Source organism: Asparagus officinalis, chromosome 5 (assembly GCF_001876935.1).
Source record: "Asparagus officinalis chromosome 5, Aspof.V1, whole genome shotgun sequence".
In the NCBI taxonomy this organism is placed as follows: Eukaryota; Viridiplantae; Streptophyta; class Magnoliopsida; order Asparagales; family Asparagaceae; genus Asparagus; species Asparagus officinalis.
The window spans coordinates 23671668-23696890 of record NC_033798.1 but is presented as its reverse complement, the minus strand read 5'-3'; positions in this window follow the sequence as shown (position 1 = coordinate 23696890).

The window sequence follows — 25223 nt, the reverse complement described above, 5'->3', positions numbered from 1 at the left end:
ATCAAACCTTCCTACAGTTAGGGTCACCTCAAACCCCCATTTGGCCAAACCTTCCTACAGTTAGGGTCAAAACCATAATTCACTCTCGATAAACGAGAAATTCACCTTTAGTTCGGTAATCAAACCTTCCGACAGTTAGGGTTATCCGAATCTTTTCGATTCTCAGAGTGGAGATCTCCCTCTTAGTTTCACCTTTCCGGATTCTCATGCCTTACACGCATGGGGAATTTCATCCTGAATCCTAAGAAAGGATATGCTGACGCCTAACACGCATCGCCGGTTTGGTCTTTCTCCGAAGAAAAAGACACCAGAGTTTGATTCTGGGGTATTTTATCCCGAAACCTAAGTAGGGATAAGTCAGCGTCTAATACACGTTGCTGGGTAGCCTGTTCCCATAACCATGGTGAAGTCTATGTATTCTAAGTCATAGCCACAAGTCTCAGAGGATTCAATCTCTGAGCACAACGTTACATGCGGAACGGATTTAGATAATCCGCATGCTAGCCCGACTCAAACGGTAGTCGGTAAAGGCTAATCAAATCCGTTGAAGACTGGGGGTTAGCTAAAAACCCTAAAGTCAACACCTAACACGCGTCGCCGGGTAGCCTATTCCCGTGAAAAAGACGAAGTCTACGTATTCAATATCGTAGCACTAAGAGTGTTAACTCTCTTAGCACAACGTCACATGCGGAACGGATTTAGACAATCCGCATGTAAGCCCAATTCAAACGGTAGTCGGTAAGAGCACGTCAAATCCGTTGAAGGCTGAGGATTTGCCAAAAATCCTAAAGTCAACGTCTCATACACGTTGCTGTTTAGTCTTTTCACAGGAGAAAGACGAAGTCTACGTATTCAATATCGTAGCACTAAATGAACAATCCGCCTGCTAGCCCGACTCAAACGGTAGTCGGTAAAGGCTCATCAAACCCGTTGATGGCTGAGGGTTTGCCAAAAATCCTATAAATATGAGAGTCACTGACGCATCAGCTTCATTAGTTGGTCTCGTGACTTGAGCATCGAATGATATTCGAAACCTTGGGGTCAACGCCGGTCAACGCGTAACCCTAGGTCAACGCCAGTCAACGCGTTATGATCAAAAAGTCAACATATGACGTTCGAAACCCTAAGGTTAACGCCGGACAACGCGTAACCCTAGGTCAATGCCAGTCAACGCGTTGCAATCAAACAGTCAACGTACGACGTTCAAAACCCTAAGGTTAACACTGGACAACGCGTAACCCTAGGTCAACGCCATTCAACGCGCTGCGATTAAAAAGTCAACGTACGACGTTCAAAACCCTAGGGTTAACGCCGGTCAACGCATAACCCTAGGTCAACGCCGATCAATGCGTTGCAATGAAAGAATCAATACTTCGAAAAGTATACGAGTATAAACTGCTTCTTAATACTCCGAAAAGTATACGAGTATAAACTGCTTCTCAATACTCTGAAAAGTATACGAGTATAAACTGCTTCTTAATACTCCAAAAAGTATACGAGTATAAACTGCTTCTTAATACTCCAGTAAGGTATATGAGTATAAACTATTCCCTATTTTTTTGGTTGAGAAGTTCCTGGAGAATATTTTTATAAATATTCTTAAGGATAACTCAACAACACTACGCCGGACAACGAGTCGCAAATAAAAACTCAACGCCAACAATCGATGGTCAGCTAAAGATTAGAAAATCAGGGAATTGACTTCAAGTTTAAAATTCCAACAACGGTCAGACAATAAATGCAGCACCGGAACTCTTACAGACATTCGACAAAGCACCGAATAGCCTGGAGGATTGAAGGAATCAAGAACAGAAGCCATTCCAAGGTCCCGTTACACCGACTGAAGGTTGGGACAATCATATCCAAAGTATTCCAGACTCTTCTATAAAAGAACGAGGCTGAAATACTTTGGAGGGGGTATCTGTAGGCATATAAAATTGCTTATAGGTCCCCTAGCATAGCTCAGCACAAACCGACGAACCAACGTCGCACGCAAGCAACGGAATACATCCATTCGCGTGCGGAATCAAGCCAACGGTTCGGGGAGTCAACGAGTCATCCAAACAAGAGCGGACTCGGATGAATCACGATCGAATCAAGATCAGTTTCGGACTCGAGCTCAGAAGTGGATTTACTACCAAATCAGGAATCAGATCTACTGCCAAATCAGATCAACAAATCAGAGTTCGAATCAACCACGAGACCGGACAAAACGACGAAACAGAAACACCTAAAAGGGGGGCTCGGCCAAGAGCCGAGCCACCCATGGGTGGCTCGGCCCAGTGACGGCCACCCATGGGTGGCCGACCCAGATCTGTGCGCGGGCACAGTTCAGAGAGCCTATAAATAGGCTCCCCTTTGTTCATTTGGAAAGGTTGGAACTTTGAGAGCCGAAACTCTGCCGAATTGAAGATCGAGCTTGGAGTTTTGAAGACTTGAGGACTTGAAGATTCAGATCTGATTCTCGGCGAGCGTCCATGTCACAAAAGGCAGGAGTTCGAGAGAGGTAAAACTCAGATCTGAGATCTACACGAGATCATACTCCGGATCAAAGCTTGCCCTTTGATCCCGAGAATTAAGGGCGATTATTTCCTTGGTGAACTAATCCCCCCCGGCTATTATTTCCTTCGCGGAATAATACCCGTCGAATCGTGTAGATCCGACCGGATCCAGATCGCGCGGTGGTCCACGGATTAACCCCGGCGTCGGCAAAGAACCCACACAAGCAAGAGACCGCAAAACAGGATCTTGCGATTTGTTCTAAAGGAAAGTTGTAAAAGGAAAGTTGTAATTTTTTCTTTTTCTTTGATTTCGTTGTAACCGGATCTAAAAAAGACCGGATCTTTTGTAACCGAAAAATAGTTATTCAAGATAACAATGAATTCAATGAAGGCAATTTTCACCGCGAACAGTATCAGAGCAAATCGACAATGATATTCAAAGAGATACTCAAGATATAAGATGAGTTCAAGGCAACAAGAAGTAATGGAGAAGAAGTGCATAAACATTACAATGTAATTTTTATATTTACTTTGCTTAGAAATATTATACAAGCCTTGATCACTCACACACATACACACATATAGTGTTCAGAACACACTAACACGTGCTTAGTATGTTATATCTCATTTATAACCCTTAGCTATTCGAATGTAGAAAACTCAAAAGACCAAAGTTTTAGGTCTCTTCAACAGTTTTCCAACAAATCTTAAATCACCTCATTCCGAGGTCGAATAAGAAAGTTACAGCCAAACTACTAAAAACAGAATTCCAGAATTTGTGAATTTATTGTGTAGTCGACTACTATGCCTTGTAGTCGACTACTAAGTAATTTTTTGACATCACAGAGTCTGTTTAGACCTAGTGTAGTCGACTACTAAGCCTTGTAGTCGACTACAGATACAGTTTTTTTAGATTTTCATAATATGAATATATGACGGTTTATAGCCGTATTTATCCGTTTATTAGGTTTAAAATTCAAGTTTTTCAAAGGCTATAAATAGGTTTAAACATCAGAAAACTTTAATGAAGATTAGTACTTATAAGATTCGAATTTAGTGAAAATTGTTTCTCTCTTAATAAAAATATTCATCCAAATGGTCAAGAGTTGAAATTCTGATACTGCCTTTTGTTCCCATCATTCATATAAGTTGATTAGGCAAATTTCAGAGAGTTTAAAAGGTTCCTAAGCCACTGTTGCACTTCACGATCATATGAAGGCTTATAAGAGTTTCTCTCGGGTTTGGGAGAGTTGATCTCTTGGTGTAGAGATTGTTGCAATTTACATGGTCTTACAAATTGGTCAGGTTTTGTTTTGATTTTGTACTTGGTTCAAAATCATAGTGGAAATCTTCAGCGAGATTTGCTAGAAGACTGGATGTACATCGGGGAGGTGGAACCAGTATATATCCTTGTGTTTGTGATGTTCATTTTCTGAGATTGTTGTTCATTGTTATTGTAATTTATAATCTACTTTGCAAACTTATTAAATAACTCTAATCAACGCTCTCTAGTGTTTAGCATATGCTTCAGAAGATTCTACCCTTTGTATAAGAGAGCACAACCCTACAATTATCATAAGTCAGATCCTATAGATTTCTCGTTTATCGAGAGGGAACTCCAGTTTTGGTCCTAACTATTGGAAGGTTTGACCAAGTGGGAGGTTTGAGACGATCCTAACTGTAAGAAGGTTTGATCGTTCGATTTGAAAGTGGATCTCTCATTCATAAAAGGAATCAAGAGGGGATTTTGGTTTTGGTCCTAACTATAGGAAGGTTTGACCAAGAAACAGTGGGAGTGAAGGTACAAATAACACTGAGAATGTTGACTCGTACAAATGATTAAGTGGAGTTTGTGGTGTCAAGTGGCTAGCACTTAACACGAAGGGGTTTGATAATTGCTATGGATCAGCAGCTTGAGCTTTTGAATACCGTGTTGGGACTTTAACATTGGGAGTGTTAAGTGTACAAATTCAATGGGAGTTTGAATGGACTTAGTCGAAAGAAATTTGGTGGACTCATTGTCAGTTAATTTAATCAGTGAATGACTTTGTGGTGGAGGACTGTGAATCATCAAGCACTCCACAGTTACGTCGTGGGAATTTCTTGAGGGAAGATTGACCAAATGAGGTCATTAAATCCCATCTCAACGAAAGAGTTCTCAGAAAGTCATAGTGGGAGGGTTTTAATCATCTTAAAAATAATTAAATAGCCACAGTGGGAGGTTCTCAATCATGATTAAGAATGAATTATTCCGATGATTGGTTTTCACCTTGAATAACCAACTGATCTCAGGTTATCGCTTAAGAATACCATACATAACATTCTCCCGGAACTTCCCATTGGAATGTATTAAGGTATTTCACCCCCAGCTCTTTAGCGAACCTAAATCCAATTGTATATTATCAGGTTATCCTTAAGAATATTAAGAGTAATATTCTCTAGGAACTTCCCGTTGTTAAAAATAAGGGAAGCAATTTAACCTCGTATACATGTCAGAGGTTGCCAGGTTATCCTTAAGAATATTATGTGTAATATTCTCTAGGAACTTTTCGTCAAAGGTAGGAAATAGTTTAGCCTCATATACTAGTTAGAGGTTAGGGGAACAGTTTATACTCGTATACCCATTGGAGTATCAAGGAGCAGTTTAACCTTATATACCTGTCAGAGGAAACCGTTCTCATGCGACTCATTTTGGCGTTATGATGCCAGCGTCAACCAAGGCTTGAATATTGTTTTTGAGAGAGAAGCAAGCCTTGGTGGAATGAATGATCCTCCTATGATACGCACAATACTTTGGATCCGAAGTGCTGTTAGCTTCCTCCTGATTTGTAATAGGTGGTAGCGTGATTTTTTTTGTCAAAGAGGTATTTGAAGATAGCTAGAACCTCTTCATCCTTAAAGGAGTACTCTTTTTAGAGTCTTAGATCCGGAGTCCTATGCTGCTTCTGAGGTTGTTGTTATGACGTATGATTAGCATCAATATCCACTCCAAGTGCCTTTCCCTTACAACGAGAAGCAAAATTCAAATCCGGGAGTTTAGTCGTCGCCTGGCCTCTTTTAAGCTTTTTTCTTTTGAGAAAGCCTTCAGCCTGTTCCCCACGTAGTTTTAATCCTTTCCATGTTGTGGATGATATGACCCCCATGGCTTTCAACACATCAATAGAGAGATTGTTGTGACATGTCTTCAAGATAAATTCCTCTGTGACAGGATCCCTGCAATTCATTGCCTTATTGCGAAAGTGTTTAACAAAGCTATCAACTGACTCCCCGTCCTTTTGCTTCTTGTCTAAAAGGGCTCCAATCGACACTTTGGTGTCATCATCGAAGAAGTTGTTAAGGAACGAGCTTTCCATATCGTTCCAGCTATTAATACTTCCTAGCTTGAGATGGCGGTACCAATCGAAGGCGGCCCCGCGAAGGGTGCCAACGAATGACCGGACCATCAAATGTTCGTTGTCGTAGATCACACCCAGGTGGGACTTGAAGTAAATTAAGTGTTGAGGGGGTAAGCCCTTTCCGTCGAACGGTGTGAAGTTAATTAGATTAAACTTCTTTGGATACAGGATTGACTCCCACTCCCTTGGGTAGGGACATGGAATACCAGTTATTTTTACCTCTTGAGCGGACATCAATGCGTTGATCTTACTCTCTAGCTCTTTCATTTTCTCATCCTCACCCGTATTTTCCTTTGGGCGATTTTGGGGAGGAACAACTGGACCACCCCCAGCATTGTCATCCTCGGTGGGACCACCCTCAGTATTTTGATCAACAAGAGGGGTATCAGCATTGAGATTTTCATCCATGTCGGAATAACTATCTTCTTGATTTGTAGTGTTCCGACGGCTAGATTCACTAATATGATTTGGTAAGGCTTGAATATATTGATCATGCAATTCCCTTATCCATTGAATAGTCATTTCCATTTCGAATTTGAAATTCTCTTTCTGCTTGGCCAGAGCATCTTCGAGGATTTTGGCCATTTGTTCAGCGTTGATCATGAACGCCTCATGAGATTGTCCTATGTTGGATACCATATTGTCGGAAGTGATCGCAGAGTTGGCATCTAACGTTTCATCCTCCGAGGAGTGTCCTCTATCCAGACTAGGTCGCCTAGTTCCTAACCGTAACCAAGCGATGCGCTTAGATGCCTCCGAGAAAGAGTCAGGGCTGTAACGCCTTGTCGATTTTCCTTTATCGGCCACATTAACAGTAACTTCTGGAAGCTCATCATCATGACCGACAGATTTCTTCTTGTAGAAGCATCTTGATTTAGATTTGGACACTTCGGTGGAGATTCTTTCAAATATCGAGACCCTCCATGGAGCGGTCTTAGGGTAGGTACACTTTGATAATACTGTCCTAATTAACCTCCCACAATGACAGGGAGAGTCCAATTCTGGGATACTTCTTTTTTGAGATTTCTTAGTACCCCCAGCCTGATAGTACAACTCATCGATGTTGTGGCCGAAGTAACCTATCGGTGGTTGGTTTGAATCCCTAGGTTTTACGTTATCGTGTAGTAGAGACGTCTTCTTCTGAGGATGCGATGCCTTATTAGCGTTCTCAGCAGTCACATGTTTAGAACCACACCTACGAGAGTGTGAGACCTCAACGGGCTCTTGGACTTTGACATGGAACCCCAAGCGGTTGGTTATTGAAATTTTCCTTTCATGGGATGGCTTTGACTTGAAGGGAGTGCGTGTATGTCCTCTAGCTTGAATAGCCACTCGGGATTCAATCACCTGACCTAAGCATTCTTTAAACAGGAGCTCTACCTTGATCTTTGTGTAGAGGACAAAGATGATCTGTGATCTTCATTTTGAATCGGGACAAATGTGACGCCCCTGGGTTCACACGAGGCTGCAGTCCTTGGTGAAACCAAGAATGTCAAACCTGTCATGCACCACACCGTGCAATAACATGTTTCACCATCACAATTAACATCTCTCTAGTAGAGTCAACAACATATGTAGGTACAAAAGCAAGTAAAAGATAATACGAGAGATACTGATGAAATGAAAGAGATCAAAATGATATTTCATCATCCAACATGTAGAAATACAAAGTCAATATCTGAAATGAATAAACTCGAGTTCTTATCAAATCTCAAATACAATAAGTCTGAGTAAAGGAAATGAGGCACGCAGCCTTTACAACATCTAGAATAAAGTCCTGAAACATCTAAACAAAGTCTACAGTGGAGCTCCAAAATAAAACATATCTAAAAATAGTCAGCTGAACACTAAAGCGTGTCGCCATCAACCTGCGACTCTCCGGGCTTCTGGCTCGTTACCTGAAAGGGGGAGGGACAACGAGTGTCAAAGCGCTAGCGAGCAACATCACAACCAACCCCAAGGGAAAAGGGCTCGTTGTATACAGAAAATACAATTATTACATAATAGTTAAAATCATTACTCCTAGCAAATAATGGGTTTTAGCATTTAGGAAATTACAACACGAGCATAGGTACGTCGAGCGAAATAATCCAAACAAGGAAACCCTCATGTATATACCTTTTATCTCAAATTGTAAATCCCTAATTATCAAACCCGTAGTCTACTACTTGAATAATAAACTAAAAGAAACAGCCCATCTTAATACTTAATCAAAAGTCACGCCGAAACCATATAAGTGTCAAAGGTCGATATCACATAAGTGTCGTGTCCAGTTTAGGTAGCTATCATGTCCAAATCTCATGAAATCATGTTATGTCCTGATTTAGATAAGCGTCATACTTATAGCTTAACAAATGTCCAGCGTGTGGTCTAATATGCAAGTGAACGTCCAACTCGTGGACTGAATATAACCGTTGTCCAATGCATGGACCGGATGTGACAGTTGTCCAACGCATGGACCGGATGTGACCGTTGTCCAACGCATGGACCGGATGTGACCGTGGTCCAACGCATGGACCGGATGTGACCGTTGTCCAACGCATGGACCGGACATGGACCGGATGTGACCGTGGTCCAACGCATGGACCGGATGTGACCGTTGTCCAACGCATGGACCGGACGGTAATGCATATCCAGCACGAGGATTAAATAACAATGCATGTCCAACACGAGAACTAAGTAAAATGAATAGCCAACACGAGGACTGAATGCAATGAGCGTCCAACACGAGAACTAAAAAGTAATACATGTCCAACACGAGGACTGAAGAAAAATACGTGTCCAGCACATGGACCGAAATGATAAGTATCCAACACATGGATCAATTGTAATGTATGCCCAACACATGGACTATAAGTAAAGAGGTGCAATTGTCAAAAGTATATGTGGAAAGATATACATATCCTAAACTCGCACGTGTCTCGATGTGCGGGTCTAAACTTGTGTCAAAAGTGTCAACTCACATGTATAGACAAGTGTTCCATATTGTAGATTTAATGCCAGAAAAATCGAGGTAAACCATTCGTACACACAATATACACAACAAAATATACTCCTGCACAAATAGTATCGCGGTCGACCGCAGAGGCCACTCCGGTCGACCGCAAAATGAGCAGAGATGTTCTGCTCGACAGAACGCCCATCGGTCGACCGCACATAGCGCTGCGGTCGACCGCGAGATTGGCAGATGCCCAAATTTAGGTTTTTCTCTACTTCGAAAATTGATCCAAACAATACATCTCTGCTTCCAAATGATATATCACATAATCTAATACATATGAATCATCATATAACAACATTTAGCATGTAAAAATCATCACCAAAAATCGTGAACATGTATACCCGTGTTTTAAACTTTATAAAACAATAAAAATCAGAAATTTAACTCTTAATAAAACATTTTCAGTTAGATCTCTTTAACCAAAAATCGTTGGTGGGTATTTGAAAACTGAAATACTTAGTTTCCACATCACATATCATAAGGATCTATCTAAGTACGCAAAATAGTGATTTAGGCTCAAGAAAACTCATTAAAATCGTTAGAAAAACTCATAAAAACAAGGGTGAGAGATTGGGCGAGATGTTACTCGCCTGAGGGGGTTGATGAACACCCAAAAACGAGTGAGAAAGATCCTCCTTCAATCTGAACAGCAAAGCTCCGCCGAAAATCCTTCGAACGCCCCAAAAATGCCAAAAACGAAGTTAGGGTTTGAGAGAAGAGAGAGAAGGGGGGCTGAGGCTATTAGGGTTTGAAAGAGAGTTTTGAGAGCTTCAAAACGAGTATATATAAGTAGGGTAACAATTGGGTTTGGTATAAACAAAACCAACCCAAAACAGAACTGAACTGGCGTCTGTACGCTGAGCGGTCGACCGCAGAGACCACGGCGGTCGACTGCTCAGAGTTCTGGGCCATGCTCAGACTGGGGTTCGGTAAAAAGATTGTAGCTTTCTCATACGATCTCGGAATGAGATGATTTAAGATTTGTTGGAAAGATATTGAAGAGACCTACAACTTTGTTCTTATACACGTTTCCAGATTCTAACTGAATCAGTATGAAAAACATAGAAACTCTCAACGGGTCAAAAATCTCAGATTATCACTATTTGCCTTTGTGCATGTTTTGTGTATTTACACTCATATATTCATAAACATATATTGAATTGATCTCAAATCAATTCCTATCATACTCAAACATCAAAATACATTATTTTTAGTATATAACATATTTATAATTATTTATCACACTATATTCAAATTTTCGGGGTTTTACATTCTTCCCCCCTTAAAAGAATTTCGTCCTCGAAATTCGGAAATCGTACGCATCTCACAATATGAACTTCTAGATGAACATATAGAAATATTTATACCTAACGATCTAAAATGGTAATACTCCCAGTCGAACCCTAATCTAGTGGAACTAGTACATCGGGTGAAAAATCCAAACAAGGAACCCCCCATATATATACCATATGTTTCAAAAGATTAAGAATTAAGCAGAAATATACACATTCTAGTGTTAAATGTAAATATAACCCAAGATGTAAACATAATATAAAACACATATCATAAAAATTAATTTACCTATTCGAACAGGAGTGGGTAGTCGCGACGCATGACCTCATCGTGCTCCCAAGAAACTTCCTCAACTCCTTTCTGGTTCCACTGAATTTTCATCAAAGGAAAAATATCTTGTTTCTAAATTTCTTGTCTTCTCTAGCAAGTATATAAACTAGGATTTCACTCGTAGTCAAATCATCCTGAAGCTAAATCTCCGATGCGTCCAACACTCGCTGCTGCTCTTCATCATGTAATTGTTTCTTGAACATTGAAGCATGAAATACTTTATGTACTCTGGACATCGATGCTGGAAGGTTTAGTCCATATGGAACAGCTCCAATAAGCTCTAAAATCCGGAACGGTCTAATATATCTCAGCTCAAGCTTTCTCCGCCTTCCGAATCGCTGAACGTCTTTTATAGACGATACTTTCAGCATAACTAACTCTTCAAATCTGAAACTCTAAATGTCCTCATTTCTTATCTGCATAGCACTTTTGCTGACTCTAAGCGGCTAGAACCTGTTCTCTGATTTATGTTACTTTCTCAGTAATCTATCTCATAAGCTCTGGCCCAAGCATTAAAATATCCTCCTGCTCTACCCAATATATAGGCGATCTGCAAGACCTCCCGTACGATGCTTCATACGGGGCCACACCAATTATCACTTGATAACTATTGTCATAAGCGAACTCTATCAGTGGAATATGATTCCTTCCATTTACCTTGAAAGTCAATGACATAAGCCCACAACATGTCCTCCAACATCTGATTTACTCTCTCCGTCTGACCATCCGTTTGTGGGTAAAATACACTACTGTAAGATGAATATACTGCCAAGTAAATCTTGGATTCTTCCACAAGTGAGGAGTGAATACTGAACCTCGATCCGATACCATCGTGTCTGGAACTCCATAAAGTCAAACTATCTACTAAACAAATATCCTCGCATATGCCTCGGCGGTATAAGTAGTCCTTACTGGAATGAAATATGCTGGCTTCATTAGTATATCCATTATCATCCAACCTGAATCATTTTCTTTCTTCGACTTCGGCAACCCTACAATAAGGTTCATAAAAAGGTCCGTCCACTTCTATTTCGAAATGGGGAAAGATTGAAGTGTTCATACCGGTCCCTAATGTTCCACCTTCACTTACTGACCGGTAAGACACTTAGCTATATACTCTAAAATCTTCCTATGCATATCACTCCACCAAACGTGTCTCTTTAGGTCTTTGTACATCTTAATTATTCCTGGATGTACAGAATCACGAATTCATAGTTCTCAATAAACTCAATCCACCGTCGCTGCCTCTGGTTGAGTTCCTTCTGGGAGAAAAGATACTTCAAACTCTGGTGGTCGATGAACAACTCAAATTGCACTCCATATAAGTAATGCCTAGTGACTTCAGTACAAATATCACTACTGCTAACACCAAATCATGAGTGGGGTAGTTCTGCTCGTGCACCCTAAATTGTCATGAGGTATATGCTTCTACCCTCTGAGTCTGCATCAAGATACCTCTTAAACCTACCAATGATGCATCTGTGTAAATAACGTATGTCCTGTCACTGCTCGAAATAGTCAAAACCGGTACTGTAGTCAACTTAGTCTTTAAAGTATCAAAGGCCTTCTGGCACTCTGTGTTCCAAATGAACTGTACACCCTTCTTCGTAAGGCGTTCAAGTGGCGCCGAAATCTTCAAAAAGTCTAGGCGGCTAACCCAAGAAGCTTCAAATCTCTATCACCATCTTCGGTGGTTCCAAAACAAGAATTGCTGTAAACTTAACCGGATTCACTGCCATGCCCTCTCTTGTTGACGTGGCCGAGAAATCTAACTTCTAAAAAAAACCAAAACCTGTATTTGCTGAACTTGGCATATAGCTGGTGCTCTTGAAGAGTCAGCAATGGTACTCGTGTTCTGCCTCCGATCTCAAAAATATGAGAATATCAAACTGGCCCATGAAGGGAGGGAAATACTCGGTTCATCACATTCATGAATATCATGGGTGCCTTAGTCAACCCGAATGGCCTGACTAGAAACTCTAAAGATTCACATCGAATTAGGAAAAACGGCTTTGGAAAAATCCATCTTCCGAACCCGCAACTATGATAACCAGAATGAAGATCAAACTTCGAGAAACACTACGCTCTCTGTGACTAGTCGAACAAGTCATCAATCCTAGGTAATGAGTACCTATTCCGGATAGTGACCTTGTCCGGCTCTCTATAATAAATGCAAAATCTCATATTACCGTCCTTTTTCTTCACGAAGAGGACCGATGCGCCCTATGGAGAAAAACTCCTACAAATAAATCCTGAGCTAACAACTCGTCCAACTGGGTCTGAAGCTCCCTCATCTCAGCCGGTGTCATACGATAGGGTGCGCGGGATATCGGGATTGTGCCCGGCTAGAACTCAATACACAACTCGACCTCCCTCATAGGAGGTAACCCAGGTATATCCTGAAAGACATCCTGATACTCTGAGACAACTCTAGTCTCTAATAAATCAATACTCAGATCCCGTCATAGCACCTCCTCGATATACGCCAGAAATGACTCCGCAAAACGGTTGCCCTGAGAGGTTGCTACAATCATCTCGGACCCATCGGACGCTCGCAAATTGACTGTCTTCACAAAGCAGTCAATACTAGCCTGGTAGGAGGATAACCAAACCATACCAAGGATAACAACGAATCCGGACATATTCAACGCTATCAAATCGACAACAAACTCTGACTCGTCTAGTCTGATGACATATTTTCGGTAGATAGAGTGGACACCTCTCCTAGAGGAGTAGATACTGACAACGGAATATCTAAAGAATGTGCTACAAACTGAAGCCTACCAATGGAGGTATGAAAGATGAGCGAATTTTCTGAATCAAATTAGATCCGAGCTGAAAAGAAAATCAAGAAAAAGGCTCCGTTCGAACCCTGATCATGCGGTACTGCTGAATAGATTCCGCTAGATAATGCAAATATCCTGGATGATGCAAATATAGCTTGCTGACCCTTAATCCTCGGATTAAAAAGTAGTGCCTCTATTTTCCCATTGTTGGCTGAAATTACGACTCTGAGACTATCGTCCGTGACCTCTATTTTGCTGGCTCCCTGTTGGTGTACTGCGACAATTCCTTCGCTCTTTGTTCAATCTTGTTGTGATTGTAACATGTACTCTAAATTCTGTACTACTTTGGCGCTCTTGTATCATATGGTGCTCCTTTCTTATATTGTCCTTGTTGCTGGGTTAAAATCATTCTCCCGCTGCTAGGATTCTCTAGTTTTCGCAATAGTTCTCTTGCCATTGGCGTTTCCACTATTCTGGTTTTGATTTCTTCCTCCACTATGGGCATGTCTCCCTGCTTTACTTAGACTAGCTCTAACTGCAAGTAGTGACTAAAATTCTCCCGAATAGGTGATAATTGCTACCCCATCAAAAATCTGGATGTTTTTGCTATCCTCCAGCGATGCCCTCAGTGCTGAATACATCTAACTTCTGCTTGGTACTAAGTCGACATTCAAGGAATTTTCATATACTCCTTCCCTTATAGGTTGCTAATGAAGTTGGTGCGTCTTGAAACTCTGGTGCTCTCATTGTCTGATATCTTTCTTATTCTTTCAGAGCTAAACCTCCTGCTCTGTGGTTCTATAAATAGCTTATTGTGGTGGTGGTGCCTTCATAAGTATTGCTTCTTTACTTTCACGACGGGTACAACCGGTGATGGAACTCCTTAAAGTGGTCTTCCTGACGGAAACAAATACACTTCTTGCTCCTCGAGTGTTGTGAGATCTCGTTGCTAGCGGTGCCATAAAGTCAATCAAATACTGTGGATCCTGCTGCGGCTCGGCTCTGTATGCCCAGTTTTCCAGGTACGAGTTTTACCTCAACCACATCCTCATCACAATAAGTGAGATAATAAAAATATATACACAACGTATCACAATACGAATTCATAACACATAGTATTCACGCAAATACCTTCAATCAACATAAAAATAGTTGTCATAAAAAAAATTCTCAAATTTTGAGATATACGCAGATATCGTCCTCACTCATACTAGGAAATCCTTACGGAATCTATACATGAATCCTAAGAAACTCTATCCTAGCTCCACGACTCGACACAGGATGATCCTAAGGATACTGGAACTAGAGCTCTGATACCAACTGTGACGCCCCTGGGTTCACACGAGGCTGCAGTCCTCGGTGAAACCAAGAATGTCAAACCTGCCATGCACCACACCGTGCAATAACATGTTTCACCATCACAATTAACATCTCTCTAGTAGAGTCAACAACAGGTGTAGGTACAAAAGCAAGTAAAAGATAATACGAGAGATACTGATGAAATGAAAGAGATCAAAATGATATTTCATCATCCAACATGTAGAAATACAAAGTCAATATCTGAAATGAATAAACTAGAGTTCTTATCAAATCTCAAATACAATAAGTCTGAGTAAAGGAAATGAGGCACGCAGCCTTTACAACATCTAGAATAAAGTCCTCAAACATCTAAACAAAGTCTCAGTGGAGCTCCCAAATAAAACATATCTAAAACTTGTCAGCTGAACACTAAAGCGTGTCGCCATTAACCTGCGACTCTCCGGGCTTCTGGCTCGTTACCTGAAATGGGGAGAGACAACGAGCGTCAAAGCGCTAGCGAGCAACATCACAACCAACCCCAAGGGAAAAGGGCTCGTTGTATACAGAAAATACAATTATTATATAATATTTAAAATCATTACTCCTAGCAAATAATGGGTTTTAGCATTTAGGAAATTACAACACGAGCATAGGTACGTCGAGCGAAATAATCCAAACAAGGAAACCCTCATGTATATACCTTTTATCTCAAATTGTAAATCCCTAATTACCAAACCCGTAGTCTACTACATGAATAATAAACTAAAAGAAACAGCCCATCTCAATACTTAATCAAAAGTCACGCCGAAACCATATAAGTGTCAAAGGTCGATATCACATAAGTGTCGTGTCCAGTCTAGGTAGCTATCATGTCCAAATCTCATGAAATCATGTTATGTCCTGATTTAGATAAGCGTCATACTTATAGCTTAACAAATGTCCAGCGCGTGGTCTAATATGCAAGTGAACGTCCAACTCGTGGACTGAATATAACCGTTGTCCAACGCATGGACCGGATGTGACCGTTGTCCAACGCATGGACCGGATGTGACCGTTGTCCAATGCATGGACCGGATGTTACCGTTGACCAACGCATGGACCGGATGGTAATGCATATCCAGCACGAGGATTAAATAACAATGCTTGTCCAACACGAGGACTAAGTAAAATGAATAGCCAACACGAGGACTGAATGCAATGAGCGTCCAACACGAGAACTAAAAAGTAATACATGTCCAACACGAGGACTGAAGAAAAATACGTGTCCAGCACATGGACCGAAATGATAAGTATCCAACACATGGATCAATAGTAATGTATGCCCAACACATGGACTATAAGTAAAGAGGTACAATTGTCAAAGGTATATGTGGAAAGATATACATATCCTAAACTCGCACGTGTCTCGATGTGCGGGTCTAAACTTGTGTCAAAAGTGTCAACTCACATGTATAGACAAGTGTTCCATATTGTAGATTTAATGCTAGAAAAATCGAGGTAAACCATTCGTACACACAATATACACAACAAAATATACTCCTGCACAAACAGTATTGCGGTCGACCACAGAGGCCACTCCGGTCGACCGCAAAATGAGCAGAGATGTTCTGCTTGACAGAACGCCCATCGATCGACCGCTCATAGCGCTGCGGTCGACCGCGAGATTGGCAGATGCCCAAATTTAGGTTTTTCTCTACTTCGAAAATTGATCCAAACAATACATCTCTGCTTCCAAATGATATATCACATAATCTAATATATATGAATCATCATATAACAACATTTAGCATGTAAAAATCATCACCAAAAATCGTGAACATGTATACCCGTGTTTTAAACTTTATAAAACAATAAAAATCAGAAATTTAACTCTTAATAAAACATTTTCAGTTAGATCTCTTTAACCAAAAATCTATGCTTGGCAAACTCTTCCACGACGGACTTTCCCTTCACCAGTTTAAACCTTACCTTGATTCCAAGATAAATTTAATAAGGGACATAGGATATCCGGATCTGGCGACGGCTATAGTTGATGACCTTGCTTGCCTAGAGCATGAGCTTCAGATGTTTCACGAGCTCCGGAATGGAGGTGCCTCTTCATTCATTGCTGCTGAGTTGGATACTCATTTACAGTCATGGCGCAGTACTCGGATGGTCGCTGAGGAGTGAGAAAGATCCTCCTTCAATCTGAACAGCAAAGCTCCGCCGAAAATCCTTCGAACGCCCCAAAAACGCCAAAAACGAAGTTAGGGTTTGAGAGGAGAGAGAGAAGTGGGGCTGAGGCTATTAGGGTTTGAAAGAGGGTTCTGAGAGCTTTAAAACGAGTATATATAAGTAGGGTAACACTCGGGTTTGGTATAAACAAAACCAACCCGAAACAGAACTGAACTGGCGTCTGTACGCTGAGCGGTCGACCGCAGAGACCACGGCGGTCGACTGCTCAGAGTTCTGGGTCATGCTTAGACTAGGGTTCGGTAAAAAGATTGTAACTTTCTCATACGATCTCAGAATAAGGTGATTTAAGATTTGTTGGAAAGCTATTGAAAAGACCTACAACTTTGTTCTTATACACATTTCTAGATTCTAACTGAATCAGTATGAAAAACATAGAAACTCTCAACGGGTCAAAAATCTCAGATTATCACTATTTGCCTTTGTGCATGTTTTGTGTATTTACACTCATATATTCACAAACATACATTGAATTGATCTCAAAAACGGGTTTGATAAGCCTTTACCGACTACCGTTTGAGTCGGGCTAGCATGCGGATTATTTAAATCCGTTTTTCATGTACCGTTGTGCTAAGGGAATGAACTCCCTTAGACTTTGTGCTATGATGTCGAATACATAGACTTCGCCCTTGTTACGGGAATAGGCTACCCGACGACACGTGTTAGGTGTTGACTTTAGGATTTTTTGCTAAACCCCAGCCTTCAACGGGTTTGATTAGCCTTTACCGACTACCGTTTGAGTCGGGCTAGCATGCGGATTATCTAAATCCGTTCCGTAGACTTCGTGCTATGATGTCGAATACATAGACTTTGCCCTTGTTACGGGAATAGGCTACCCGGCAACACGTGTTAGGTGTTGACTTTATCCCTACTTAGGTTTCGGGATAAAATACCCCAGACTGGTATTCTGGTGTCTTTTTCTATGGCGAAAGACTAAACCGGCGACGTGTGTTAGGCGTCGGCATACCCTTTCTTAGGATTTAGGATGAAATTCCCCATGCGTGTAAGGCCTGGCTTTTGGTAATATTAATAACAACCTGCCACAATGTTAAATATGTGGACGAGTGTTCTTTTTAGCGGTTAAGAACTAACCGGCAGCGCAGGTTAAGCGCAGACTTATCCTTGCTTAGGTTTCAGGATAGAATACCCCAGAATCGGACTCTGATGTCTTTTTATGAGGAAAAAGACTAAACCGGCAGCGCGTGTTAGGCACAGACTTATCCCTGCTTAGGATTCGGGATAAACTTCCTAGGATGAATCCTAGATTGATAGATTCTTAGAAAAGGTTGGTGCGGGAAAGGAAGAATTTTATATTCTATTTCCCGGTCTTCTTTTAGGGTGAAGGCGAACCCAACAGACAAGGAAGGAAGAATTTTATATTCTATTCCCTGATCTCGGCGAAGTTCTTTAGCATAAAGAGGGAGAGTTCGAGAGATCTGAAGCCCCGTCCGTCCGTTCCTTGAGATTAGGCTTGGTCTAAATCTTGAGAAGAGCTACTGATTTCCCTTGGTCGATATCAGATTTTCAAGCGAATACTTCTTTGGTAAAGTAGAAGCTCTGTTGATTTTCTATTAACCGGATCTGATCCGTAGGTGGTCCACGGATAAATCCTGGTACAGACAAAGATCCCGCGAAAGCAATAGACGATAAACACCTGTTGCGTGTTGTTTGAAAGAGAGTTGTAATCTATTTTCATTGTATTGAAAGTCTTATAAAAAGGCTATCTTTGTTTTGAATTTATTATAGCACCTGAAGTTGTAATGAATTCAGTAATGAAAATAATTTTCTACCGAAACACGCTGTCGACCACAGTGGGAGCCAACAGTCTTGCTGCGGAGACTGTTATGTTGCAACCTCGGATCCTTATCCTGGTTGAAGAAGAGGTCGAGTATGAGTTCGACCAACAGAAATACCAGGAGTACTTGTCCTCCTCCTCCAGATCCTCCGCCTCTCGCAAGCATATGAAGATCAACGCCCCTCCGGCCTCTAACGAGGCCGGATCTGCAAATCTGAACTCCTCCTTAATCAAGGAGTTAAGTATTGAAGGTGCGCTAATCCTATCGAAGAGGGCTCGCCAAAGGTAGCACCAATGCCTCGCGTGCTGATTTGTCAAGTCTTTAGAGCCTGTAGACGGGATCCGTTATGAAGCGGATCTAAAATTCAAGGAGCGTCGAGCGCCCTAACAGCGGATGAATGAGAAACCCTCCAAGTCCTCAACTAATGAATGAATCCAAGTTAAAAGGACTCGTTCAACTCTTCAAGAGTGAATTCAGAAATGCCGCGCATTGCTTGCACACGCGAGAATCCTTATGCAAAAAGCCAAAAAAATTGTAGAAGGAAGAAGTGGTAAAGAAGCCACTAAGACTGCACAAAGTATAGAGGCCAAAGTCTAAGACGACGGACGAAAATATCGAAAAACACGGGTCATTGAAGTCTGACCCTCCAGCCGGCAGGTCACTCAAGTCTGACCCTCCATGCCGCGGGTCACTCAAGTCTGACCCTCTAGCCCGCAGGTCACCCAAGTCTGACCCTCCATGCCGCGGGTTACCCAAGTCTGACCCTCCAGCCCGCGGGTCACCTAAGTCTGACCCTCCAGCCTGTGGGTCACCCAAGTCTGACCCTCTATGCCGCAGGTCACCCAAGTCTGACCCTCTAACCCACGGGTCACCCAAGTCCGACCCACGTCAGGGTCAAGACAGGAGATATTTTGCACCTATTCCATCGAGTTCCATCCTTACTTTAATTGATCTTGTACCTCCGGTGGAGTCCCACGATAGCGTGGATTTATCCCGATTTAAGAAGAAGATCACAGATCATCTTGGTCCATTGCACACGGGTCGAGGCAAAGCCCCAGTTAAAGAACGCTCAGGCACGTTGAATGAATCCCAAGCAGTTTATTAGGCTGGAGGACGTAATTGTCCTCCTAAGTAGTGGAAGAGACCGCATAGTGGGAAAATTCCCATAATCGACCGTATGGGATTGCGTGTTGAAATCTAGGAGCCCATTGAGTTCCTATGCTCACGAGAGCGTAGACCTAAACGCGTGACTCTCGAACACACTGATAGAGTGTTATGTCCCTAGAAAGAAATGTATTCGTTTGACGATGACGTTACACCTAGGAATTTGTGCCAACACACATTGGGTTGCTCCGATCATCAGACTGACGAGTTATACTATCAGGTTTGGGGTACGAACAAGTCTCGAAAAAGATGTACCCGAGAGATGGATTGTTGCTGTCCGTGTGCTAGACTTATCAGGGAAGTATTATAAGCATGTAGCTGTCCCAAGACCACTCCGCAGAGGGTCTCGGTATTCGAGAGAATCTCCAACGGAACGGCTAAGTCCAAGCCGAGGTGTTTCCACAAGAAATGATCAACCAAACTTCCAGAAGTCACGGTTAATATGGTCAATAAGGGAAAGTTGACTCGGCCTTCTAATTCTGACCTGCTCATATCGCATCGTCTAACCCGGTTGCGATCAGGAACCATTAGATAAAGAGATTATGAGAGAATGCAGAGGGGATTACCCTTAGATGATGAAGCATTAGATGCGAACTCTGCAGTCGCCTCTGACAAAACAATATCTAGCCCAGGACAATCCCCTGAAGTGTTTATGATTAACACCGAAGAAGTAGCCAAAATGGTTGAGATGCTCTAGCCAAGCAGAAACAAGCATTCAAAATTAAAATAGAAACGGCTATGTAGGAGATGAGACAAATGCACGACCAGCAGATCCGAGCTCTGTAGAATCAGATAGGTGAATCCATTCGTCACAACAATATCAGCCAAGCAGCTAGCAATTCAGACGTGGATGAATATCTTAATGCTGATAACCTTCCCGTTGACTAGAATGCTGGGGTGGCTCCACTAAAGATAACAACACTGGGGGTGGTCATACCGAAGATGATAATACCGAGGGTGGCTACGTTGTTCCTCTCAGAAATCGTCCAAAGTATGATACAGACGAGGACGAGAAGATGAAAAATCTCGAGAGCAAAATAAACGCTCTAATGTCTGCTCGAGAGGTGAAGAAACCGGTATTCCGTGTCCTTACCCAAGAGAGTGGGACTCAATAGCATACCCGACGAAGTTCAACTGATCAACTTCACACCGTTCAACGGGAAGGGTTTGCCCACTCAGCATCTGATCTACTTCAAGTCTCACTTGGGCATGATCTTTGGCAATAAGGCATTGATGGTTTGGACATTTATTGGTACTCTTCATAGGCCTACATTCGATTGGTACCGCTGTCTTAAGCCTGGAAGCATTAACAGCTGGGAAGACCTAGAGAGCCTATTCCTCACTCACTTCTTTGATGATCACGCCGAGGTGTTAATCAAGATACTCTTCGATGAGAAATAAGAAGACGACGAGACAGTCGACGACTTCGTCTAGCGCTTCCGGAATAAGGCGATGAACTGCTAAGATCCGATCATAAATGACTTTATCCTCCAAACCTGTCACAACAACCTCTCTTTGGACGTGTTGGAAGTTATGGGAGTAGAATCTTATGATACCTGGAAAGAGTTGAAAGTGTGCGGAGAGCAGGCTGAACACTTCCTCAGAAGGAAGAAAGCCGAGAGAAGCCAACTGATGGCTAACCCTTCGAACTCAAGCTTCATCTCCTGTGGTAAGGGGAAGGCACCTGCAACAGTTGTTGATGTTAATCAGACGTCACAACAATAACCCCAGAGATAGCGAAATACTTTAGGTTTGAAACTTTAAAAAGAATAATCCTTCAAGGAAGAAGACGTTCCTATAATTTTCGAGTCCCTCATTAAAAACAACAAGATCAAGATACCACCTATCACAAATCAGGAGGAAGCTGATAACACTACGGATCCAAAGTACTGTATGTACCATAGGAGGATCCTTCATCCTACCAAGGCTTGCTTTGCTCTCAAAAATAGCATCCAAACTTTGGTTGAAGCCGGCGTCATAACGCTAAGATAAGACAAATGAGAACAACAAGACTCCAACAAGTATAAGAGTATAAACTACTCCTTCTGACACTCTAAAGAGTATACGAGTATAAACTGCTTCTTGATCCTCCAACAGATGCATGAGGTTAAACTTCTCCTTGCATACTCCAATAGGTATATGAGTCTAAACTGTTTTCTACCTTTGATAGGAAGTTCCTATAGAATTTTATACATAATATTCATAAGGATAACTCAATCATGCAACTGAGTTCAATATCGGACCTAATTTTGCAAAAAGCTGGGGGTGGATAATTCATATTATGGAAAGTTCCCGAAATAATTCTATATAGTGTATTCTTAGGGATAACCCGGTCACTATAAGAAGGTGATGAATAAGAAACTCCCACTCAAACTCCCGCTACGTCTGTGCACTCAACACTCCCATTGTTAGAGTCCGAACATAGCACTCAGAATTTTAATCTCCTGATCATTGACAATTGTCAAACCCCCCGTGTTAAGTATTTGTCACTTAACACCAGGAACTCCCTTTGAGTAATTTATACGAATCAACACTCCCACTATAATTTGTACTGTCACTCTCACTGTTCATTTTATCAAACCTTCCTACAGTTAGGGCTAAAACCAAAATCCCCTCTCGATTCCTTCCATGAATGAGAGGTCCACTTTCACTCCCACTTGGTCAAAGCTTTAAACAGTTAGGACCACAACCAAAATTCCCTTTTGATTCTTTCCATAAACGAGAGGTCCTCAAATTAAATGATCAAACCTTTAACAGTTAGGATCGCTCAAACCCCCATTTGGTCAAACCTTTCCTACAGTTAGGGTCAAAGCCAAAATCACCTCTTGATTCCTTCCATGAACGAGAGGTCTACTTTCAAATCGAGTGATCAAACCTTCCTATAGTTAGGGTCATCTCAAACGTCCTATTTGGTTAAACCTTCCTACAGTTAGAGCCAAAACTATAATTCACTCTTGATAAACGAGAAACCTACCTTTAGTACGGTAATCAAACCTTTCGACAGTTAGGATTATCCGAATCTTTTCAATTCTTGGAGTGGAGATCCCACTCTTAGTTTCACCTTCCCGGATTCTGGAAGTGGAGATCCCACTTTGAGTTTCCTCACTCTTAGTTTCACCTTCCCGGATTCTGGAAGTGGAGATCCCACTTTGAGTTTCCTTTGGCAACTGGAGATAGAATATAAAATTCTTCGTTTCCTTTGGCAACTGGAGATAGAATATAAAATTCTTCCTCTTCAGCTTTGGGAGATAGAATATAAAAGTCTTCCTCTCTCGCATCGGGTTCGTCTTTGCCCCAAGAGAAGGCATAATATTTCAACATTATAACTCTAAAATCCGTACCTCACACTGCGTGAAATTTTATCCTGAATCATAAGTAGGGATAAGTCAATGCCTAACACGCATTACCGATTTAGTCTTTCACCGATTGAAAAAGACACCAGAATCCAAGTCTGAGGATTTTTATCCCGAAGCCTAAGTAGGGATAAGTCAACGCCTAACATGCGTTGTCGGTTAGTCTTTTACCGTAAAAAGGATAAAAGCCCACATATTCAATATTATGGTAGGTTGTTATTCATAACGTCAAAATCCACATCTTACACGCCCAGAGAATTTTATCCCGAATCCTAAGTAGGGATAAGTCAATGCCTAACACGCGTTGCCGATTTAGTCTTTCACCAATTAAAAAAGATACCAGAATCTGAGTCTGGGGACTTTTATGCTGAAACCTAAGCAGGGCTAAGTCAACGCCTAATACGTGTTGCCGGTTAGTCTTTTGTCGTAAAAAGGATAAAAGCCCACATATTCAATATTGTGGCAGGTTATTATTCATAAAGTCCAAATCCGCGTCTTACACACGTGGGGAACTTTATCTCAACTCCTAAATAGAGATAAGCCTACGCCTAACACGCGTTGCCAGTTTATTCTTTCACTGATTGAAGAAGACACCAGAATCCGAGTCTGGGGACTATTATCCTGAATCCTAAGTAAGGATGAGTCAGCGCCTAACACGTGTTGCCGGGTAATCTATTTCCGTAAGAAAGACTAAGTCTACGTATTCAATATCATAGCACTAAGAGAGTTAACTCTCTTAACACAACGTTACATGTAGAACGGACTTAAACAATCTACATGTTATCCCGACTCGAACGGTAGTCGGTAAAGGCACGTCAAATACGTTAAAGGCTGAAGGTTTACCAAAAATCCTAAGTCTATGCCTAACACATGTCGCCGGGTAGTCTATTCCCGTGAGAAAGACGAATTCTACGTATTTAAATATCATAGCACTAAGGGAGTCAACTCCCTTAGCATAACGTTACATGCGGAACGAACTTAAACAGTCCGCATGCTAGCCCAACTCAAACGGTAGTCGATAAAGGCTCATCAACCCCATTGAGGGCTGAGGGTTTGCTAAAAATCCTATAAAGTGTGAGAGTCATCGACGCACCAGCTTTATTAGTTGGTCTCATGGTTTGAGGATCCAATAACTTCAGAATAAGAGTCATACATGCAGATGAATCAGCTTTAATAGTTGGTCCTGCAGCTCCAACATTTGGGACCACCGCGCTCTAATGCCTTAAGAGCTTAAACTGTGTAGACTCCAGCAAACGTATGAGTATAAACTATGTTAACGATGGTCAACATGTTATAGCAAAGGTTAACATCGGTCAATGAGCTACGGTAAAGTTCGATGTCGGTCAACGCATTAGCAATTTCACCAAAATAAGGCAAAGGCCAACTCAATGCCGGTCAGATATGAATTTCTAATGAAGATAATCAATTCAAAGCCAACTCAATGACACGAGCTAAATTCAAAAACTTATGCATCAACTTCAGTTCAAGATTTTGACAACGGCCAGACGATAAACGCAGTGCCGGAAGAACTTCATCTATTCAACAAAGCACTGAATAGATTAAAGGCTGGAGAAGTCAAGAATTGAAGCAGTTCACATGTACCTCTACGAGATTGAGGAAAGGGCCTGTCTTATACAAAGCATTCCAGACTCTTCTATAAAAGAATGAGTCTGAAATACTTTGGAGGGGGTATCTGTAGGCGTCTAAAAATGTCTATAGATGTCCGCATGTAGCTCGAGGTAAAGAGAAGATGATGAACGTCATCATCCAAGTGAAGAAGGATTATCCGAGTGACCAGCGCTTGTCGGTCAGCTCTAAGAGAGTGCGTGCGTCAGTCAGCTCCAAGTGACCATTGCGCAAGTCAGTCAGCTTGCACACGTCAGTCAACTCAAAGTGTTCGACGCGCTCGTTGGTCAGATCCAAAGTGCCCGACGTGCTTGTCGGTCAGTTCCAAGTACCGTAAAGAAGCTAATGAACGCATAAAGTGAGTTAACGACACGTGCAAGTCAACAAGATGATAAATTAGCAAAATGGCAGAAAATACAAGTCCTAGAAAATCGAAAAACACCAAAA